Genomic DNA, 23,913 nt, shown 5'->3' on the forward strand with positions numbered 1-23,913 from the left:
GAAATATCAAAAAAAGAAAACAACCATCCCAATCCCAAAAGACAGTAAGTTCCCATTTACTGATGTTATATGTGATGTTATATGCGACTTTGAAAAATAAATAGGCGTACAGTGTTTCACTATTCTACAAGATTTTCATCCGGTTGTCTATTTTTATTCATTTTCCACACCACTTCTCACACCGGTAACCCACATTGTTATAGCTTTTTAATACACTTATATTTTATTTACCAGTAATTGTTCAAACAAACTACCTTTCTCTTTTATCTTTTATATTGTTAACCAGTTTGTTTTTTCTAATTTCTAAAACATGTATCCAGTTGAAAAAAAAAATGTTTTAGATTACAATTGAATTCGAACTCGGGTCAAGCAAGCGCATGTTTCTATTTCCGTACGAATAAGCAATAAAGGCGCGGTAACTTTTTAATTGTATGGAGATACGTCAATGAAGTGGGGCCGTTCCCTATGCTTTGGTCGCCATCGACTCTAGTCGGCCGTTTAGCTTTATTCACAGAGCAAAAACATTGTCTATTTTGCGAATTAACAAATCATTTAGTTTTTAACTATTTCGTGTAATTAAAAAAAAAAACAAAAAAAAAAGGATTCTTGTCGGCGTTCGTACGATATTCTAACTTCCAACCTGTTCCATTCGGTTCCAAGAACTCGAATTTAGTTGTTTTATGTCGTCTGTTTAGGGGCAAAGCCTCATTGATATGCAAATCAATGCATATCATACGACACCTCCTCTCTATGATCTTTAAGGAAAATTCTGTACCTAGATCGGCACTCACATCAACTTCGAGCACAGCTAGACACTATTAGGCTCTCGAGCACCTCTAGAGACTATTAGGCTCTCAAGCACCGCTAGACACTATTAGGCCCTCGAGCACCGCTAGACACTATTAGGCTCTCGAGCACCGCTAGACACTATTAGGCTCTCTAGCACCGCTATACGCTACTAGCGTCTCTAGCACCGCTATACGCTACTAGCGTCTCTAGCACCGCTATACGCTACTAGCGTCTCTAGCACCGCTATACGCTACTAGCGTCTCTAGCACCGCTAGACGCTACTAGCGTCTCTAGCACCGCTAGACGCTACTAGCGTCTCTAGCACCGCTATACGCTACTAGCGTCTCTAGCACCGCTATACGCTACTAGCGTCTCTAGCACCGCTATACGCTACTAGCGTCTCTAGCACCGCTATACGCTACTAGCGTCTCTAGCACCGCTATACGCTACTAGCGTCTCTAGCACCGCTAGACGCTACTAGCGTCTCTAGCACCGCTAGACGCTACTAGCGTCTCTAGCACCGCTATACGCTACTAGCGTCTCTAGCACCGCTATACGCTACTAGCGTCTCTAGCACCGCTAGACGCTACTAGCGTCTCTAGCACCGCTAGACGCTACTAGCGTCTCTAGCACCGCTAGACGCTACTAGCGTCTCTAGCACCGCTATACGCTACTAGCGTCTCTAGCACCGCTATACGCTACTAGCGTCTCTAGCACCGCTATACGCTACTAGCGTCTCTAGCACCGCTATACGCTACTAGCGTCTCTAGCACCGCTAGACGCTACTAGCGTCTCTAGCACCGCTAGACGCTACTAGCGTCTCTAGCACCGCTAGACGCTACTAGCGTCTCTAGCACCGCTAGACGCTACTAGCGTCTCTAGCACCGCTAGACGCTACTAGCGTCTCTAGCACCGCTAGACGCTACTAGCGTCTCAAACACAAAAAGTCGATTGAATTGTAATTCTCTATTATACAGTGATCATTAGTAAAAAGTCTGGCCCGTATCACATTTCAATCTTTCCTTTTCTCGACGCTTTCAATTTTTGACGCGACTCGTTTAATTTTTCCCTTTCTCGACGCATTCAAATATCGATTTTCAAAAATTCTGCTTTCGTCTCGATCCCATCGACTTTATATTTCATGCCGGAATAACGTAATTATAAAAAGGATTTTTGTCATCGAAGACATTCTGAATTCCGACCTGTTCACTTCGATTTCAAGAACTCGACTTTAGTCGTTTTATATATATATATATATATATATATATATATATATATATATATATATATATATATATTGTAGTGGTTGAAGTCTCATTGCTATGCAAAGCAACGCATATCACACTACATTACGTAATGTTCTTTTTTAATGTCTTTTTATGTTAATGTAATTCCATAAACAAATTGGTTTGATATGCAATAATCTGTATTAGAATTAGCTGCGTTAAAAAAAAAACGAATTCGGGAGAAGAGAGGGTCGATTGGTTAGCAGCGAACGAACACGTCGGAATTAAATAAGTCGTGTGAATATTGTCACTTTTTATGGCACAGTTTTAAAACTTCATTTCTTGCCGAAACAAAATGGATTGACAACATTCGCACGACTTCTGGCGTTCGTCTTGTTCGCTTCACTGTTAACAACTCCTCCGTTTTCTTTTCTCGGGTTTGTTCTTTTTAACGCAGCTTATTCATTCATACGTGGTGCTTTAAATAAGTTTCCCGACTTTTTCGTCTCGGTACTTTTATTCATAGTACACGAATGAAATTGTATTCCTCTTCGAAGCAATCTCCGGCTGCAATGCGCTTGTACTGCCCAACAAATTCTGGAAGGTCCCATGGAAATCTTTTTCTGTGAGCGTGTGAATGACCATTTTTGGGGACCGAGACGGTTGGTGTCTTTGATATTTCGGGATAACATCCCTTTGTCAAAAACGATGAGTGTTTCAAGAGAGAAAACGCCATGATAATGAAACAGAAAGATTAGCTGAAATTATCACGCAGAAAACAGTCTAATTAATAGTGAGGGGTTTTAGGTTCTAATTAAAGTTGGTCTGATAATATATCTGTTTTTGTTATCCCGAAATATCAAAAAAAGAAAACAACCATCCCAATCCCAAAAGACAGTAAGTTCCCATTTACTGATGTTATATGTGATGTTATATGCGACTTTGAAAAATAAATAGGCGTACAGTGTTTCACTATTCTACAAGATTTTCATCCGGTTGTCTATTTTTATTCATTTTCCACACCACTTCTCACACCGGTAACCCACATTGTTATAGCTTTTTAATACACTTATATTTTATTTACCAGTAATTCTTCAAACAAACTACCTTTCTCTTTTATATTGTTAACCAGTTTGTTTTTTCTAATTTATAAAACACGTATCCAGTTGAAAAAAAATGTTTTAGATTACAATTGAATTCGAACTCGGGTCAAGCAAGCGCATGTTTCTATTTCCGTACGAATAAGCAATAAAGGCGCGGTAACTTTTTAATTGTATGGAGATACGTCAATTCAGTTTCACATGTCAGATTAGAAACATTTTAATCTGAGTCAACATTGAATTTACGAATAAAACTTAACCGAATTTTCGTTAATGCGTGATAAATCTTAGGTTAACGCGTGCTTTTTTTTTTTTTCAAGAACTATGATGTAGACTTGAAAAAGTTTACTATAGTACGAAATGTAAGTTGGCACAAATACATAGAAGATACTGCCACAGCAAAAAAGAAGTAAACTCCTTCTACCTGGCTGGAAAACTTTTCACACCTGCCGGTGTCCTATATCTCTAGAATACCACCAGCCGTTCATGCCTGGAGCATTTTCATATCTAGCCTGGTACGTCATCAACTAGTCTCTCTCTCCTAGGAAATGTCCAAAAAATAGTCTATAATACAACGTCCAGCACACAATCTACCAAACTCCAACCCCCGTCTCATCCCTGCAATTCTGCATCCCTGTGCTTGTTTTACAAGTACTTTAATTAAATGCGCTCTGACAAAACTTTGCTCTGGTGCTTCCTCGGCTTAAATACACCCAACGAACCCGACAATGTTGAATTCGGAATTTAGGGACCTCATAGTTTTTGTCAGGATAGTTGAGGGAATTCCAAACAGCAAAAATGCACCCCTTCATTGTTGAGGTTCCCGCACTGAGTTGGTTCGCAATACACTGTAGTCTATATTGTGCTGTAGAGAACATACTGTTAATTTTATAAAATTGTTTATATATAATGACTTTTTTTTTTTTTTTATTCAATTTTCACCCCAAACAAGGCACAGTGCCACTTTGAAGCAGGGGCTACTATCAGGGACTTAATTAGCGGGGTCATTATGAAGGGAGATGAGTAGAAAGATGTTTGTTGACATTACACTTGAACTTCTGCATATCGTTGCAGTTGGGAAAGCAGAATCCCGGAAGGGAGTTCCAAAGACCCGCAGTTCTGGGGAAGAAACTATTGGAGTAAAAGGCTTTCTTGCACCTTGAATAACAATTTAAAATGCAAAGGTCAAGTATCCTGGTTCAATTGTGCTCCAAACAGAATCATTTATTTCGAACGCGCCTTTGTCTTCTCAAAGAGCTAATTGTTGATTTTATAAGTCTGGCTCTTTTATTTGTGTGGTGATAAAATGCATTTGTGGTGTTAATTTTAGTCAAACTCGCACTGTTCCTCCTTTAATCAAATTTCTTCGATTATCGATTTTTGATATTTGTCAGAAGCCGTCCGATATCAAACCTATCTAAGAACACTCTCAAACAGATAAAATATATTTGTGGATTTTTAAGAAATATTGGCGCAGCCGTTTCGAAGTCTATAGGGAACGAACTCGTATAGACAAAGTGTATTTTATATATGTGGATGTCCTAGTGACACATGGCCGAGTGGTCCTAGACGTTGTATCAAAGTTTACAGTTACCCAAAGGTGCTGAGTTCAATCCTCAACGAAGGCAGTGAAAAGTAACATTCAAAACAGAATCAGCAACTATGTCCCAGAGCCTAGCTGGAGTCCGAACACGGTACCCCCGTAATAATAATAAAGGGTTGGGTTCGAGGCTCCTAACAAACGGTTCCCCAGTTCGATACAAAACACCTGATGAAGGCCGGAGAGCAAAACAGCCGAAACGTTGTGACTATAATAACCAAATGAAAACACCTCATCTCAAAAATACAGACAATTACTGCTGATAGATATATTAGGTTGACAAGAACGTTTTTGCAGTTTTTAACTTTTAAATTCAGAAGAACATATCTCTGTTCAAACAAATTTATTGATCGAAATAAGCACCATCAGAATCAACACACATTTTGCCAACGCAAAACAAGTGTATTTATGCCAGTAACGTAAAAATCTTGCGGTCTAGTTGCGATGAAGTCTTGGAAGACGTTTTTGATACCGTTTAGGGGTTTTAAAAACCTTTTTCACACAGAAAGTTCTCAAAATGCTTGAAAAAGTGGTAGTCAGTAGGTGAGAGTTCTGGAGAGTATGGCGGGTGAGGAAGAGGTTTGTATCCTAATTCGTTCAACTTCTGCAGGGTCGGTTTAGAAACGTGTGGTCGGGCATTATTGTGGAGGAGAATTTGACCTTTTATGTTAATAGGTGTTGTTGTCGAAGTTTCTAATGCATTTCATCCATTTGTTGACAGTATATCTCCGTAATAGTTTCGCCTGCATTAAAAAAAAAATAATAATAATGCATGAGACCGGTCGCAGACCACCAAACAGTCAGCATTACTTTCTTTTGGTGCAACTCTGTTTTCGGGAAGTGTTGTGGAGCTTCGTCGGCATCTAACCACTGAGCTGAGCGTCGCTAGTTTAAAGAACCCATTCTTTCATCGCAAGTCACAGCCTGTTCGAGAAACGGGTCGTTATCGTTGCCTTAAAGAAGGAAAGTTGACACTTCATAACGGCATTTCTTTTGGTTGTCGTTCAATTCGTGAAGCAACCATTTATCTGTTCTTTTTTTTTTTTTTTTTGTCGTTCCAATCTCAAGTCGTTGGAAATCGTCGTATACGTTACGTCTTATTCAAAAGCAACTTCTCGAACAGTTGTGCGTAGATTGGCTTAGAATAAGGCTTTTAATTGATCGTTGTCAACATCCGATCGCCAACCACTACGTTCACCATCTTCAAGACTCTTTTCGCTGTCATAAAATTTCTTAAACCACCATTGTGTTGTTCGTTCAGTAATGGTTATTGGGCCAAACTTTTCGTTGATGTCACGAGCTGTTTTAGCAGCTTTTCGGCCTAGCTTGAATTGAAATAAGAAAATGTTTCGAATTTGCTTTTCTTTCGATCTTGTATTCAACGTTCTGAAAAGAAGACAATTGTTTTAAAACAATCATTTGAAATCAAAATTTTGAATTTCGCAAGAACTTTCTTAATTTTATATAGATATTAGCACGACGTTGCCCGGGATTGAATGATGATTAACGGTTATTTTACACTCCTATATTTTTATTGTCATCGAAATCCGTGAAATCGTCCGGGAGGAAGTTTCGCATGCCTCAATGCAGTAACTTAGTCCAACATATGTTATACTACATTGCACTGTAGAGAATCTATTGTTTCTTTTATAAAATTATTTTAAACTTTCTAGTTAACAAAAAAAAAAAAAATTAAGAAATTCACATGCGGGATTGGACCCTACAGACTACGTAATGAAAAAAAAAATATATATGTATACAAAAAAAAAAAAAAAAACGCGTAAATTTTCTTTGCAGTTAACGAACAAACAAGATCAGAAATTTACGTGCCTACAGAACACAAAAACAAAACACGCTATCAACTTACCCACAGAATAATCTTTACAGCCCATTGTTCTATCATTGTTGCTAAGCAACTATATCAAAAAATGGCTTTACCAATGATAGATAAATTAAAATAAAGGTATCGATTATCGGTAATTATCGGGGGTATTCTGAAGACAAAATTTAACTAAGATCACTCCCAGACTTATGCACTTATGTTCTGTAAACTTTAAAGGAAATCTGTTCAGTCGTTTCGCAGTCTATAAGGAACTCACACACACAATGTTGCATTTACATAACTGTAAAGATAAATATGCAGATAGGTATATATATATATATATATATTAGGGTTAAAGTCTTGAACAAATTTGATTACTGATAATTTAATATGAAAATCGTCTTAAAAAATAAATTCCACATAATTTACATTATTAAGGATTACTTCACCACCACCTTCTATTCATTAACCCTAATTCTCGAGTGGCCTCCGGGCCTTGATAAGCAGTTACCCCCAAGTAAAAAAAAAAAAAAATTCACAGGTCGTAAACGACCAAGTTCTCTCTGATTCTCTTTCCTCTGATCGTGAGCATGTGGTACAATGGGGATAAAGTGTCTGGTTACTTTTAATGTATCAAAAACCAAACTTCTATCTTTACATCATCAACGTTCTGATCCCCTTCTGGCATCAATTGAAATGAATGGCTCTCATCTTGAGGAGGCGCCATGTTTTAACAAGGTTCTGGGCTTGACCTTTACTCCTGATCTAAAATGGAATACGTATATCAAATTTGTTGCCAAGGTCACTGGAAAATGATGGGATCCTTGTATAGATCCAGTAGATTTCTACCTGCTGATGCAATTCTCTACCTATATAAGAGCCAGGTATGTCCAAAGATGGAGTATTGCTATCACATCTGGACAGGAGCTGCTAGGAAAACCTTATCCTGCCATAACAGTTCAGAATAGACTTAGCTTAGTGGGGGATTCCCTTTTCTCTTCCCTACAATCTCTTTCTCGCAGAAGAGACGTTGCGAGCGTGTCTTTGTTTTATCGTTATTTTAATGGCAAGTGCTCGTCTGAGCTCCAATCTATGCCACCCCGCTCGCCAAACATTCACAAGGAACACTTGATGGACTGAAAACACTATCAATAATTTCCCCCACTCTTTATCTGTGCCTAAGCCTAAACGTAGATTCCATGAACAAAGCTTCTTTCTTACAACTGCACGCCTGTGGAACTGTCTTCCGTTTACCTGTTGACTACAATATGGCCGTCTTCAAGTCCAATGTGAACAAGTTCTTGATGAGCCATTTTCCTTAAAAAATCCAATTTTACCAAATTTACACTTCTAACGATTACTATGATATTGTCCTTTAGATCACTGTACACTCTTTAACCTTTATCCTCGAGTGGCCTCTGGGCCTTCATAAGGGTTGATTCCCTTGTAAAAAAAAAAGAAAAAAGGAAACATTATCTGGAACGAACTTGCTACTTCATAAAATATTTGTTCACTCTCTTTGATGGGAAGTTATCTATTTTAAATCCAAGAACTGACGCCACATTATCCCAGTGGCGAAATTTTAGAATTTAGATGAAGCTGGTTAGTTGTTGAGGATATATATTCGGGAAGAGGCGGTGCATCTGTGTGAGTGGGTGCTAATTTGTGTATGCGAAGATCATTTAGGCAAATATTATAAAGGAATAACACGAATGAGTGTCGTGCTTAGCACAAAAGATATTCACATAGCGGCGCTTTTGTTTGTTGTCGGCTAATGTTGATGAAAATGCGCGCAATCCAAAGTCATTTGAAGGATAACGGAACGCACGCAGCTACTTGAATTGCTAAGAATATTAGAAAAACTGAAATATCAGTAAATTTCTCAAATCTTTCTCTTGCATGTCAAGATGAAAAAGCTTTGGTTTTATTTTAAATCGCAAAAAAAAAAAAAAAAATTTTGAAAAAAAAAATTGATTATTCAAATGACGATTGATATTAGTTAAGATATAACTGGAACGATCGAATCCTAGAAACAAATCTACATGTGCACAACTAAAATGAAAATGTTTTAATCTACTAGTTCGATTGGCTAATATAAAAAATGTTAACGTTGAAAGGGAACTCTGAAAATGAGAAAACATTTGTTTTAATTTAGTTTTCATGAGTTCTGCCCGACCCTCTCTCTCTCTCTCTCTCTGCCCGACCCTCTCTCTCTCTCTCTCTCTGCCCGACCCTCTCTCTCTCTCTCTCTCTCTCTCTCTGCCCGACCCTCTCTCTCTCTCTGCCCGACCCTCTCTCTCTCTCTGCCCGACCCTCTCTCTCTCTCTGCCCGACCCTCTCTCTCTCTCTCTGCCCGACCCTCTCTCTCTCTCTCTGCCCGACCCTCTCTCTCTCTCTCTGCCCGACCCTCTCTCTCTCTCTCTGCCCGACCCTCTCTCTCTCTCTCTGCCCGACCCTCTCTCTCTCTCTGCCCGACCCTCTCTCTCTCTCTCTCTCTGCCCGACCCTCTCTCTCTCTCTCTCTGCCCGACCCTCTCTCTCTCTCTCTCTGCCCGACCCTCTCTCTCTCTCTCTCTCTGCCCGACCCTCTCTCTCTCTGCCCGACCCTCTCTCTCTCTGCCCGACCCTCTCTCTCTCTGCCCGACCCTCTCTCTCTCTGCCCGACCCTCTCTCTCTCTGCCCGACCCTCTCTCTTTCTGCCCGACCCTCTCTCTTTCTGCCCGACCCTCTCTCTCTTTCTGCCCGACCCTCTCTCTCTTTCTGCCCGACCCTCTCTCTCTTTCTGCCCGACCCTCTCTCTCTTTCTGCCCGACCCTCTCTCTCTTTCTGCCCGACCCTCTCTCTCTCTCTCTGCCCGACCCTCTCTCTCTCTCTGCCCGATCCTCTCTCTCTCTCTGCCCGACCCTCTCTCTCTCTCTCTGCCCGACCCTCTCTCTCTCTCTCTCTGCCCGACCCTCTCTCTCTCTCTCTCTGCCCGACCCTCTCTCTCTCTCTGCCCGACCCTCTCTCTCTCTGCCCGATCCTCTCTCTCTCTCTCTCTCTCTGCCCGATCCTCTCTCTCTCTCTCTCTCCCTGCCCGACCCTCTCTCTCTCTCTCTCTCTGCCCGACCCTCTCTCTCTCTCTCTCAGATTCTAGATTCGAACTTTGAACACTCAGTGCATCAGTTCGTGTCGTTAGCCACTTGACCAACGTCACCGTATATTTTGTATGCCCTCAGGACCGAGTTTTTATAAGGAAGACTCTCACGCAATAATTAGTCAATAGACACCATTCATCCGTAGTTTGAAGATGAACAGTTTCGTCTATAGAATAACACGTTATGGCATTTTGTGTTCGGTTGTACGTTATCACCTTTCACGCGTCACGAGAAATGAGGTCCTCTGATCAGTAAATATGATGATTACTGACGAATCTGATGTCACTAAGTTAAAATAATGATTTAATCCATTTTTAAATGAATATTATAATTCTAAATAGATTTCAAAACACTTGACATTTTATTTTTTTTTTAAATATTTAGCTTACAATAATGTTTATGTCAATAGTATTTTTACTGTTATATAAAAGTCACTTTTGTATGTATGTGTGAGAGTTCTCTCCTCGTAGGTTTCTAAACGGCTGAACCTATCTTTTGCAAGTTTCATACAAAGGCCATTTATATGTCTGGCAGTGTTCTTAGATATGTTTTGTACAGAAATTCATCTGATAAGTATCGAAAATCGAAAAAATCCAATCTTAAAAATAGTCTTTCTAGATAAACAGAATTTTTACAGGGGAATATTTTGCGTTACACCTATCAGACCTTGGTCGGTGTAACATAAAATATTCCCCTGTAAAATGTATTTGTTTTTCATTTATACGAGAAGAAAGAGTATTTCAAAGTCGTCAACCCCAAATATCAGCTGATGTGATATTGTAAACAAACACAGACGAAATTTGATAAACGAAATTATCATTATTTATTTTTTGCGAATTAGTCTACCGAGCAAATTATTTCTCGTAATATATACTAGCAAGGAAACCCAGCGTTGCCCGGGATTGAATGATGATGATAAACAAACATTTCACACTCCTATATTTTTGTCATCGAAATCCGTGAAATCGCCCGAGAGGAAGTTTCACGTGCCTCCAAGCAGTAACTTAATCCAAAATATGTTGTTCTACATTGCACTCTAGAGAACCTACTTATATAAACTTCTTTTCAGTTAACGAAAAAAAAAAACATTAGGAAATTTGCGTGCGGGGTTCGAACCTACAGACCATGTTATGCAAAAAAAAAAAAAAAAAAAAAAAAAAAAAATGCTATCAACCTACTCACAGTAGAATTTTCACGGCCCGTTGTTCTATGATTGTTGCTAAGCGATGACATGGAAAAATGGCTTTACCGATGATAGAAAAATTAAAATAACAATTTAGATTATCGGTAAATTATCGGAGGTATTCTGAGACAAAACTTAACTAAGATCACTCCCAGACTCATGCACTAAAGTTCTGTAAATTTTAAAGAAAATCTGTTAAGCTGTTTCGAAGTCTATAAGGAACGAACTCACACACACACACTTAGTTGCATTTATATAATTGTAAATATTCAATAGAGGATTTATTCTATAATACATACGCAATTTACATAAATTAAAATATCATGTTTAAGCGTATTGTATGACCGGGCAATGCCGGGCGTCCAGCTAGTAGATTATTAAAAAAAAAAAAAAAAACACAAATTATAATTATTTTGGTAATCTTTTCAAAGTACGGTAGCCGAAAAGTACAATTAAATCTTTTGTTTGCGATTAGATATCTTGAAGGAGCAGCATTTTTCTGGCGCGATGCCAAACCACAACGTTAATAATCTGGAAAATATTTCGAAACCAGCCCTAATCCTTGCGCTGATAAAAACAAATAATTTAGTGTTTAAAACTGAATACACAGAATTTGTTGCAGTTTTTAATAGCGTTGTGCTAAGTGCATTTTAATATTACGGCAGAAAGTATCCTTGTGTTTTCTCAACTTGTTAATTTATGCATCTGTGAGACCAGATATGGATGATGGATATGATGGTTTTTCGTCTTTGGTGTATGGATTTGCTGTCATGAGACAAATTAAAAAAGGAGTGAAAACAAAAATGTTACCAAAGGCAAGATAAGTTATTCTTTTACCTACATGATTATTGTTTGTGTGTTTTAACTTATTTTAAATAAGTTTTAGTTAAATAAAAACAATTTAGTAAACTGTTAGTCTAGAACAAAAACCATCTGACATTGTACGGTCATGTGGATTTTCGAGAATGGTTCAAAGATCGAAAAAAAAAATACTAGTAATCAAAATATTCAGTTTAGTAGAACATTACATTTTCATTCTATTGAGTTATTAGCTGTACATGTTTACCTTTAGTTTTTTGAGCGATTATCGAGACTCCTCGTTACTGTCTAGTGTCAGCTATTTTTTAATCGTTCTAACTTATGAGTTGAAGCTGGTTCTGTATTCAACTAAAATGTTTTAAATAATTTAATTTACAAAAGACTTCTCCGGATAGGTAGAATAGTAACTTATATTACCTTTTTGTTGCATTTATTTGTTGTATATTTGTTTGTTTATTTTTTGGTTTGTTTTTGTTTTGTTTTTTGCTAGTGTTAATATATGCTAGGATAATCTATTATGAAAATATGGTAAAAGCAAACTTATTGAATAGGACATATACTAGGTGTATCGATTAAATGTTGCTATGGATCCATTGCAGTTATCGAAGTTTGTGCATTTTCATCGCAAGTGCTCGTCTGAGCTTCAATCTATGATCCCCACTCGCCAAACTTTCACGCAAAACACTCGTCTAGCCAAAACCACTATCACTAATTTCCAACACTCTTTATCTGTGCCTAAACCTAAATGTAGATTCCATGAAAAAACCTTTCTTAGAATTGCACGCCTGTGGAACTATCTTCCGTTTGCCTGCTTCCCAGCTGACCACAACCTGATTGTCTTCAAGTCCAACGTAAACAAGTTCCTGATGAACCGTCCCCCTAAATAATCCCACTGTTTGTTTACTACGCTATAATCACATTGACTAAAGTATACTCATTAACCCTTATCCTTGAATGACCACAGGGCCTTGATAAGTGGTGATTCATATGTAAAAAAAAACCCCGAAAAACACTCTCTGTCAGGCTTGGGTTTACATTTTCGACTCACACATACAGTTATAACTGCACGCACGCACGCACTAATGACAACACACATACACGACTCATTAACTTTTCTCGCTATTGACTGCTTAGCAAATATATATATATATATATATATATATATATATATATATATATATATATATATATATATATATATATATATATAACTTACTACCAGGCTGCTTAGCATTGCCCGGTCGTAAAATACGCTTAAATATGATATTTTGATTAGTGCAGATTTCGTATCTATTGTTATCATATTGGATCCAATATATAGCAATGATTTAAAAAAATATATAAAAAAATGACTCGTGCGCCACCACCGAGAATCGAAACTAAAACGTTTAGTTTACCATTTACTTTTTCCTTTGATGTAAAGCTTGAGCTGAAAAGCTAAAAAATTAAACCATGAACCAATAGGTATTACGTTATGCATACATATTCGTAATGCCGGCGTTTTACCATCACGCGGCAAATTTCATTTCTTTAATTTTCACACTTTTGCGCCTAGTTTTCCCAGCTAAATCCTAAATATAAAGTCTCGCATGGGTTTGAATATCCTATATATTAGGTTTCATGTCTGTAGACTAAAAACTGACAGGAGTTTGCTCAGCAAATTAAAATATATATATATATAGACTTTATTTTAAAGCCTAAATGATTCCGCTTAGTTATTATGTGTCTCCTAGAGACTGTTTTAAGGTCGGAATTGTCGACTTGTCCTTGATGACGTTTCCTTCAAATGAACATTAATTATGAACTTCTGTAATGTCGTCTCAAGTCGAGAATCGAATCCTTTCATCAGAAGGCATCATACCAGCAAACGGCTGTAATTAATTCAATCTTCGAACAGTGCTTTACGCGAATACCATTTTCTGCTGAAGATAATGAACTATTAGCTTTCGAGGTTGTGACCAGCTCTATTTCAAAGTCAAATTAGGCATTCTTTTTTTTTCTTTTTTTTTTTTAAGCAAAACCAGATGAGATTAAAAAAAAAAAAAAAGATGTCATAGTAATCGCTCATAATAAAACATGGTAACTTGGTCTGATTTTGTTTTTTAGGCAAAACCTTCTGCCACATCAGCGAGGGCACACGATTGTCACGGCGATCAGTTTATAATATTCACACGGCTGAAATATCAAAATGTAGATGATTCAATTAGTTCTAAGGATCGGACTCCTGTCTCTAATAATAGGCAATATTATGGAAATCGATTCTTGTTTTTAAAACTCTGCTGACTAACGAAACGTTCGCAATAGATAAATTGGTTTAGCTGAGGCACAACAATGACTTTATTTTCGGATATAAGGAAGAGAATCACGTTGACTAACCATGTGATTTTGGGGTGTGACATGTATTTTCTCAAATTTAATTTCTCGAAATTCGAAACTCGTCTCAAATGTATATTCGTAAAAGAACAATGTTTGACATTGTTTAGTTCAGTAATAGAATTTTAAATATCAGATACGGATGTAATTAGACACACACACACACACACACACACACACACACACACGTGTGTGTGTTTATAATCGTTATATAGATTGGTTTCATTAGATAGATATAGATCCAATGAAACCCGTTGGCCCTGTCGGTGGGGCATTAGAATACGCCAACTGCCCCCCTGCAGAGGGTAAAAGTCCCTCAATGGGGGTCCTGGATATGACCTTAAACTATATCCAGTGGTGATGCCCCAGCTTGTGGGCTTTGGGGAGTGTGGAGCCACCCTTTAATTACCATTGCTCCCAGGTCCACTCTGACCCGGAGTGGTAGTACCTGTTAGGGTCCCAACTATGGGTTAAATAGAAACCGACGTGAAAACAACAAATATATTCTATTAAAAAAAATTTCTTCAAAATCTTTGTATTCGGCATTAAATAACCCGAAAAGGGTTGATATGCCGTAAAACAAAAACAACCAACCAATGAAACCCGCGTGAATGCTCAATGGAGGACAGAGCTGGTATATAGTCTGTTTATTATACAAACATTATTATGACATATGTGCATACATGTTTCAATGGAATCCCAATTCAAAGAGACCACTTCATCAGACAAAAAAGGGGCCGGTATTGAAACGAGAGTCAAGATTACATTCGTTTTTATAGAATATATTTGAGTGTAGTTTATGCTATGAAAGCAAGTGGTGTGAATAATGTGTGAATGATAGCAGTAGAGGTTTTAGGGGGGTGATGAAGACAGGGAGGATGGGTAGGGGTGAAGGAAGAGGGGAGAAGTACAATCCCGTGTGATCAATCTGTCGCAGCGGGGAGTTATTGGTATCATTTTTAACTTGGCGGTTGTTTATTGGCCTAAGTTTTAGTTTTGATCTGAAGTAATATTATATCCTCGTCGCTGTTACTTTCCTATCTGTAGTCTTTATGGCTGTTTTTTTTTCTTTTCGTGTGACGACTTCATTGTCCATCTATTTTATTGATAAGCTTTATTTTATTCCTCGCTATTTATCCGTTCATTTGTTTCTCGTTTTTAAATTATTTGTTTATTTATAAGATATATGTCTATATGGTCAAATTAAATCAGTGAACAAATATACAGGCTCATTTTGATTTAAATAAAGGTTGTATACTGGGAGCTATATTGTTCACTCTTATGCGGTGTATGAAATAATTTGACAGATTAATGTTTTCATATCTATATATAAACTTAATTTTGATGGTTGACATTCTTTCATTTGTGTTGTTTGTTTTCCTCAATACAAGAATATAAATATATTTTATATGCTTCGTTATAGAGATAGGTTTTCCAGACCATATACTTGCAATCAGGCACATAAAAGCATATTTGTCTATATTGGTGAAGAATTCTGTTCCCAAAGCCCTCTTAGAGTACTTAGTTATCGTTTGTGATCAATTATGTGGTTTGTTTCCTTATGTAATGCTGATTTACGATAATACTTCTCTAAGGTGTATATCAACATTCCAATTATAATCGTGCAAGCCACATAAATTATTTTAGTTGATCATTTTCGGGTGTTAATTAGTAAGTATGCAAAGTGCACTCACCTCTATCCAGTTGGTGGCATATTATGTTTCTGTTCGTTTAGTTTAGTATACTCCCAATATACAACCTTTATTTAAATCATAAATAAGCCAGTATATTTGTTCACTGACTGTTAATTTGACCATATGAACGTATATTTTATAAATAGACACTGGGAACTCTGTCTTTTGGTCTCTGGGTTATAGTGTTGTATTGTTATAAAAAGGGCACCGTTGTGTGATCGTCTAAATATTGTTGTCTATTTGTGATATATTCATATCTAATGGTTTATATGCTTTTGTGTGTGTGTGGGGGGCATGCATTTTTGACATACCTTATCTTCATGCGTCTTTGATCTTCAACCTGGAATGCATCTTGTTCTTGGAGGGGACACTGGACCTTTTTTATTATTTTTTTTTACATAGGCATCACCATTTATCAAGGCCAAGAGGCCACTCGAGGATAAGGGTTAAAGAGTGTACAATAGACATTGGACAATATAGTATTCGTTAGTAATGGAAATTCGGTAAATTTGTTAACAAGAACTTGTTTACGTTAGACTTGAAGACGGCCATATTGTAGTCAGCTGGAAAGCAGGAAAACGAAAGATAATTCCACGGGCGTGCAGTTCTAAGAAAGAAGCTTTGTTCATGGAATTTAAGTTTAGGCACAGATAACGAGTGGGGGGATTATTGATAATGTTTTCGGATAGACGAGTTTTTCTTGTGAAAGTTTGGCGAGGGGGGACCATAGACTGAAGCTCAGTCGAACACTTTTCATGAAAATAACGATACAGTAGACACAAACTCGCAACATCTCTTCTGTGAGAGAGGTTGCAGGGAAGAGAAAAGGACATCTCCTACGAGACTACGATTTATTCACTGCAAGACGATGAATTGGTTTTATATAGATTTCATTCACCTTCCAGGTCGATCGCAGAAGAATGGAAAGTGAACCTTTGCTTGCGTGGTTAAGGTCTTATTTTCACACACGTCAGCTCGTCCCTTATCCCAGTGAAGGGGACGGTACGACCCGTTAAGCCGTCTGCTCTTCTCTACGTCCAAATCCAAACTACCTGACTCCAGCTAACCTGATCACGTGACTCACACGCAGATCAAATCAGCTGACCCTCACTTCCGGTAAAACGTGTCTACAATATGATTTAACATTATGTTCAACCTATTTCCTAACAATAGCAGTAGATCCAGCCTTTGTTCCAGATCACCATAGCATCAAGAACTACGGGATCTCAATTTATCGACTCCACCATCTCCTTGCTGCCATACCAACGTCTTTCTTTCTGATCTTCTCTAAGCAGCCTTGGGACAAACTTAGCGCAAATCTACCGCATCTTCAGTTCCTCGCAGATAATTGTGTACACTAAACAGGATTCATTGTCTCTATATATACACGGCGGTCATTATCAATGCAATTCTTTATTTGATCAATCAACTCTGGTGTTCTGACTTCCTTACCCCTCCCACACCTCATCATACCTCACATGTCTCCTGCCTGGCTTGAATCTTTATGCTGCTCAAAAACTGATGCTCGATTCATGCAAGGTGGTCCAAAAGCAGTCTGAAGTATTCTATACGTCTCTCTGGCATTCTTAACAAGTTTAAAACATTTTTATTGCATATCGTTCCTATAAAGTGTCCGCATGTCCAGATAGCATTTTTGAAATTCCTCAGCTGTGACAATCGGGCTTTAGTAGGATGTATTCCAATTCCTGTTGTAGCTGTTCATTTGAGCTTGAAAATTAGTCGGTGATAAGATGTATAGCAAAAACATATTGAATCTTCAAGAGTATACAATTTTAAATGCCTGTGCAAAAAGTCTGGAAACTTATTGAAACCTGATGTGTGCGAGATATATATATATATATATATATATATATATATATATATATGTGTGTGTATATATATATATATGTGTGTGTGTGTATATATATATATATATATATATATATATATATATATACTTGGGATTAGTAAGCTCTGGAAACGAGTTTCATCAAGCTAATGTTTACATCCTATTCAGTTTCGTGTTACTTCGTCATTTATGACGTCATAAAGTAGTTTCTACGATCTATTTAGTTTAACTGTATGGATGACGTCACACTGCCCTTTGTACCGTGATCTATTGTGCACGGAAATTTATATAAAGAGAGAGAGAAATAAAATAGATGACTTCGCAAAGAATGAATATCTTATGACGTAATCCATCTTTGTAACGTCATAGTTTTCACGGTGAGAAGATACATGAAAAATTCAGTTTGAAGCTATTTATTTCGAATAAAGACATCCTTTTTAAACGTTTGTAGTGATTATTTTTGACGTGACCCTGCCGTACGCGCACACGTTTCTGCCTTGCAAGTTTGATTTTTATTCGTTCGCTTGTGGATTTTTCTAAATCTAGCGTTCATTTGATCCATATGTTTGATATGTTTGAATCTGATACACAATGTGGCCTGCGCTTATTTGGTGACGCAATATCCGGTTTTAACTTTCATGTTGACAAATCTCGAATACTTGCAATTAGCTTTTTTTTTTATCTATTCAATTATAAAGCATGTCTTTTTTTCTAACATAGACCTATTATTGAATTTTTTCACAATCGGAGCGTAACGTAAATTAACTGATCAATACTGAAGCGTAGCTTTTCTTCTTTTTCTTATTTTTTTTTCTTATTTTTTTGTTATTTTTTTCTTTTAATTTCTTTTTTATTACTTCTACTTTTTCCCTTTTTCATTCCTTTCTCTTTTTTCTTTCTCTTTTTCTTTCCTTCTCTCTTTCCTTTCTCTTTTTCCTTTCTCTCTTTTTCCTTATATTTTTCTCTCTTTTTCCGTATGTACTAATTGATTCTTTGTCAATAATCAATATCCTTTCGGACAACTATTAAAACGAAGCAAATTCATATGTTTAAAGGTACTTTTGCGGAGAAGGAACCGTGCTATGTCTTATAGTATTTTCAAGTTGAATTCTAATCTTACGGTATCTTTTGTTTTTATTACAATACTAGCAAGGCTACCCGGCGTTGCTCGGGATTGTATAAAACAATGAGAAAATTTTTTAACATACATGTTATTCTTAGGATAGAGGAATTTTTGATGTCTATGTATCATTTGCCATCTTGAGCAAAAGAATATTTTACCTACCCTAGGACGGGTATTACACAACATATGTATGAAATAATTGTACTTTCGCTAGGACAGGAAATGCAGAGCACGTCTATGGAAAAAATTTCCTTAGGACGGGTAATGTATAACACATCTAAAATAATTTACATAATTTTCTGTTATGCTTTGTGTTGAAGCGAGGTGTTCGCTGGGCAAAAACAACGAACAGCTCACTTACGATTAATTTTTCAAAACATTTATACGAAAGTAAACATCTGGAAAAATCAATTAAAAACAAACAAATCATCAGACTTAGCTCTTTGTAATAGATGTGAATTTATTTGCCTGGAATATCTCACTCGTGTTATTCTTTTAGTCCGAAGATAAAGAAAAGAAATCCTTCTTGACTGGTTTAATGTTTTTGACGTTAGGTTGGAAATTAATTTTTTTTGCGTCGAGTAAGGAGCTGAAGGAAAGATAAGAATGTTTTTCTTTCTTTTTGTGTGTTGTTTCATCAATGGAAATCGGCACAGGATGTGTTGGTTGCGCACAAGCGACGGAGCGTGACAGTAACGCGTCTTAACTTTTCGGGTGCGCGAGCAAAAAGAGGTCGAGAGAGTCCTTGAATTTGGCGCCACGACTTTTTTGTCTTTTTTTTCCGGAGCTCTCCGGAAACGGTGAAATGTTCAATGTCCTGACAAAATAAATTCCCGGGTAGACGCTACAGTGTGATACAGGTAAGAGTTTTTTTTTTTTTTTTTTTTTTTACATCAGAGTTCTATAGAGAAGCACCTTACTTCTTATATAAATGCCATGCTACTCTAATATAATTTTCGGTTTTGATAAATTATGTACACCACAGGTAAATTTTCTTTGTTTTTCATATGGGTACTATACTGCACAAGTACCTTATTTCCTGGGTAGGATACTGTACAAACATCTTTTTTTCTAATTAAAAACTGAAAGAACTCGATACGTTTAAGTAATTTTCTGTTGTGCTTATTTTTTTTGTGCGTCTAGAGTAAGAATGTTTTTTCATGTGGGTTCTATAGTGAAGAAGCACCTTATTTCTAATTTAAATCGTACTACTCGAATATGTAAGATAATTTTCGGTTTTAATAACTTTAATGCACGTCTCCGGTAGGATTTTCTTTGTTTTTCCATATGAGTACTATACTGCACAAGTACCTTATTTCTTGGGTATGATAATGTAAAAGTACCTTATTTCTAATATATAGATGAAACTACTCGATCATTTTACATAATATTCTGTTGTGCTAACTTATCCGTATGTCATAGGTGAGAGTGTTTTTACAATAGTGCTATAGTGAAGAAGCACCTTATTTTTAATATAAATGTCATATAAATGTCGTACTACTCGAATATATTACATAATCTTCGATTTGGATTACTTTTATGTACGTCACAAGATTTCCTTTGTTTTTCATATGGGTACTATAATGTACAAGTACCTTATTCCTGGGTAGGACACTGTCCAAGTAGATTTTACTTAAAAATTAAAGAACTCGATACTTTTATAAAATTTTCTGTTGTGCTAAATATTCTGTACGACAGGGATAAGAATTAGTTTGTTTCATCTGGGTGCTATAGTGAAGAAGCACCTTATTTCTCATATGTAAGTCATACTACTCGAATATTTAACGTGATTTTCGGTTTTAATAACTTATGTACGTCACAGAAAATATTTTCTTTGTTTTTCATATGAGTACTATACTGCATAAGTACCTTATTACTTGGATAGGTTTCTTGTACACATTTAGTGATCATTGTATGCGATTTTTGTAATATGCCATCTATACAATATACTAACATACAATACATAAAATTCATAATGATCGGTTAATTAGTTTAGGAGTAAATTCAATACATAGGAATATATAAACACATGCACATAATTAAAATTCATAATGATCGGTTAATTAGTTTGAGTGAATCCAATACATAGAAATAATCATATACACATAATTAAAATTCATAATGATCGGTTAATTAGTTTAGGAGTGAATTCAAATACAAAATGCCATTACTTGATCTATGTGCGTGATTTTAGAAATATAACAAATAAGCGATGAGTTTGCAATTTCAGGATACTCTAACTTAACTTCTAAATCTGACCCCCAAGATCGCCATGGGCATGGAATATGTGCCTATATTAAAGATAGCTTTCCATGTGGGAGGGACATCTCCAGGGAAGATCCTAACTTACCCTATATGTGCTTCCGGGTTGCTTTAGCTCACACTACTGCATTTATATTTACTCTCTATCGCCCCCACAACAGTGGAGTTACTATCTTTCAAAGCATATCTGAGAAAATTGACCAAGTCCTTTCTACTTATCCTTCAGCTAACATTCACGTATGTGGAGACTTCAATGTTCACAACGTTGAATGGTTGACCCACTCAAACAAGACCGATGATGAGGGGAGGTTCTGTCATGATTTCTCCATTGCCTATGACCTCACTCAGATTGTTCAGGAACCTACCCGTGTGCCCGATAATGATGGCCAGTATGCGAGCCTACTAGACCTTTTTCTCACAACTTGCCCTGAACTATGTTCAGTTTCTGTTCTGTCGCCTCTTGGATCTTCCGACCACTCTGTTGTATCAATTAAGATAAAAATGAAATGTAATAAGTCCCCAGATGTACCTCTTCATCGTACAGTATATCGATACACTAAGGCTGACTGGGATAGCTTCCGTACATTTATATCTGATCTACCTCTGCATTCCATGTTTAAAAAGGATGTGTCCTCTATAGTATTAGACCTAACTGAATGGTTAATTGTAGGTATTGACCATTTCATACCCTCTAAAAAGTTTCAGAAAAAACCTAACAGCCAGCCATGGTTCTCTCCAGAATGTGCTGCTGCCATTGCGCACAGAAATCACTTTTTCCACTGCTTCAAACGTAATAGATGTATGGAAACTAAAGCCGTTTTCAGGACTGCCAGCAACCATTGTAAGAAAGTAATAAGGAACGCAAGAGAGTTGTATGCTCAATCTGTTAAGTCCAAAGTAGCTGAGCAGCGGCTTGGTTCCCACCAGTTTTGGCAAATAGCAAACAGAATCCTGAACAGAAGCGTGTGCTCCATCCCAACTATTATCAATGGACCTGAGGTAATCTCGTCAGCATCAGACAAAGCCAAACTCTTTGTCAAGAACTTTGCAGCAAATTCTACCCTTTGCGACCAAGACCGCCAACCCCCAATATTTCCTCCTGTATCAGAAAACACGCTATGTGATATACGTATATCTGTACGTGATGTTGCGAAGCTAATCAAAAACCTTGATTCGAGTAAAGCAACTGGCCCTGATGGTATTCCAATTATAGTACTCAAAAAACTTCGTCCTGAATTAGCGCCCATACTTACAAAACTGTTTAAACGTTGTCTTAAGGAGAATAGTTTCCCATCTCCCTGGAAAACCTCATCAGTATGCCCTGTATTTAAGAATTCAGGTGATCGCTCATCCCCCTCTCAGTACAGGCCAATAAGTCTCCTGTGCGTCATGAGTAAGTTGCTAGAATCTGTGTTAAATACAGAAGTAATCAAACATCTCAACAAAAATAACCTTCTTAGTGACACTCAATATGGTTTCCGTTCTGCTAGATCTACAGCAGATGTCATTACAGTTATATCGCATAGGATTAGCAAATCTCTCGACGGTGGCAATCTTTCTAGAGCAATTGCTCTTGACATATCTAAAGCCTTTGATAGGGTATGGCATAAAGGTTTACTTCATAAGATCGCTAGCTATGGTATAGCTGGAAAAGTCTTCTCAATTATTAAATCATTTCTTTCTGATAGGTTCATAAGAGTAGTAGTTGAGGGGCAAAAATCAGAAGCTCACAGTATTAATGCCGGTGTCCCTCAGGGATCCATCCTGGGCCCAACTCTTTTCCTGATCTACATTAATGATCTTCCAAATCATATCCTTACATCATTTGTAGACATTTATGCTGACGACACTACCATTTATGGTACCACATCTAAGACAGTAAACGAGCAAGTTCTCTCCAATTCTCTCTCCTCTGATCTTGAGCACGTAGTACAATGGGGAAAGGAGTGGCTGGTTACTTTTAATGCATCTAAAACCAAGCTTCTCTCTTTACATCATCAACATTCTAATCCACATTTGTCATCAATTGAAATGAATGGCTCTCGTCTTCAGGAGGCCTCAAGTTTTGACAAGCTTCTGGGCTTGACCATTACTCCTGATCTTAAATGGAACACGTATATCAAATCTGTTGCCAAGGCCGCTGGAAAAATGGTGGGATCTTTCTATCGATCCAGTAGATATCTCACTGCTGATGCTATTCTCTACCTATATAAGAGCCAGGTACGTCCAAGGATGGAATACTGTTGCCACATCTGGGCAGGAGCTGCTAGAAAGGACTTGTCCTGCCTTGATAGAGTTCAAAATAGACTTCGTAGCCTCGTAGGAGATGTCCTTTTCTCCTCCTTGCAACCTCTATCTCACAGAAGAGATGTTGCGAGTTTGTCTCTGATGTATCGTTATTTTCATGGAAAGTGTTCAACTGAGCTTCAATCTTTGGTCCCCCCTCGCCAAACTTTCACAAGAAACACTCGTCTAGCTGTAAACACTATCAATAATTTCCCCCACTCTTTATCTGTGGCTAAACCTAAACGTAGATTCCATGAACAAAGCTTCTTTCTTAGAACTGCACGCCTGTGGAATTGTCTTCCGTTTTCCTGCTTTCCGGCTGACTACAATATGGTTGTGTTCAAGTCTAAAGTAAATAAGTTCTTGATGAGCCGTTCCATATAAGTTATTAAATTTACCAAATTTTCATTACTAATGATTACTATATTGACCAATTTCTACTGTACACTCTTTAACCCTTATCCTTGAGTGGCCTCTGGGCCTTGATAATGTGGTGATGCCTTTGTAAAAAAAAAAAAAAAAAAAAAAAATATACAATATATCAGATATATTTGGAATATGACATTTTCGTTACGTATATCAGAAACATTCTACTGTATTTTTTTTAAATAAAAGTGTCCCTGTGTAATTATTACATAATAACATTTCAAA

The 23,913-nt window shown here is 37.2% G+C and overlaps 1 protein-coding gene across 13 annotated transcripts in view; it reads left to right on the forward strand.

The window, feature by feature from the left end:
• Positions 1-23,913, forward strand: part of LOC145287809 (sodium/hydrogen exchanger 2-like) — a 323,765-nt gene that overhangs the window by 64,528 nt on the left and 235,324 nt on the right. The window contains exon 1 of one of the 13 annotated variants that reach the window (XM_080135672.1): positions 19,387-19,574. The exons of 11 other annotated variants lie outside the window; for them this stretch is intronic. The gene's annotated coding sequence lies outside the window, so the exon portion shown is untranslated. Of the gene's footprint in view, positions 1-19,386; positions 19,575-23,913 lie in introns of those variants that run through there. One more of the 13 variants, XM_080135667.1, reaches the window with a different exon arrangement.

This window comes from Euprymna scolopes, chromosome 11 (assembly GCF_053919585.1).
Source record: "Euprymna scolopes isolate OS-2025 chromosome 11, ASM5391958v1, whole genome shotgun sequence".
Lineage (NCBI taxonomy): Eukaryota > Metazoa > Mollusca > Cephalopoda > Sepiida > Sepiolidae > Euprymna > Euprymna scolopes.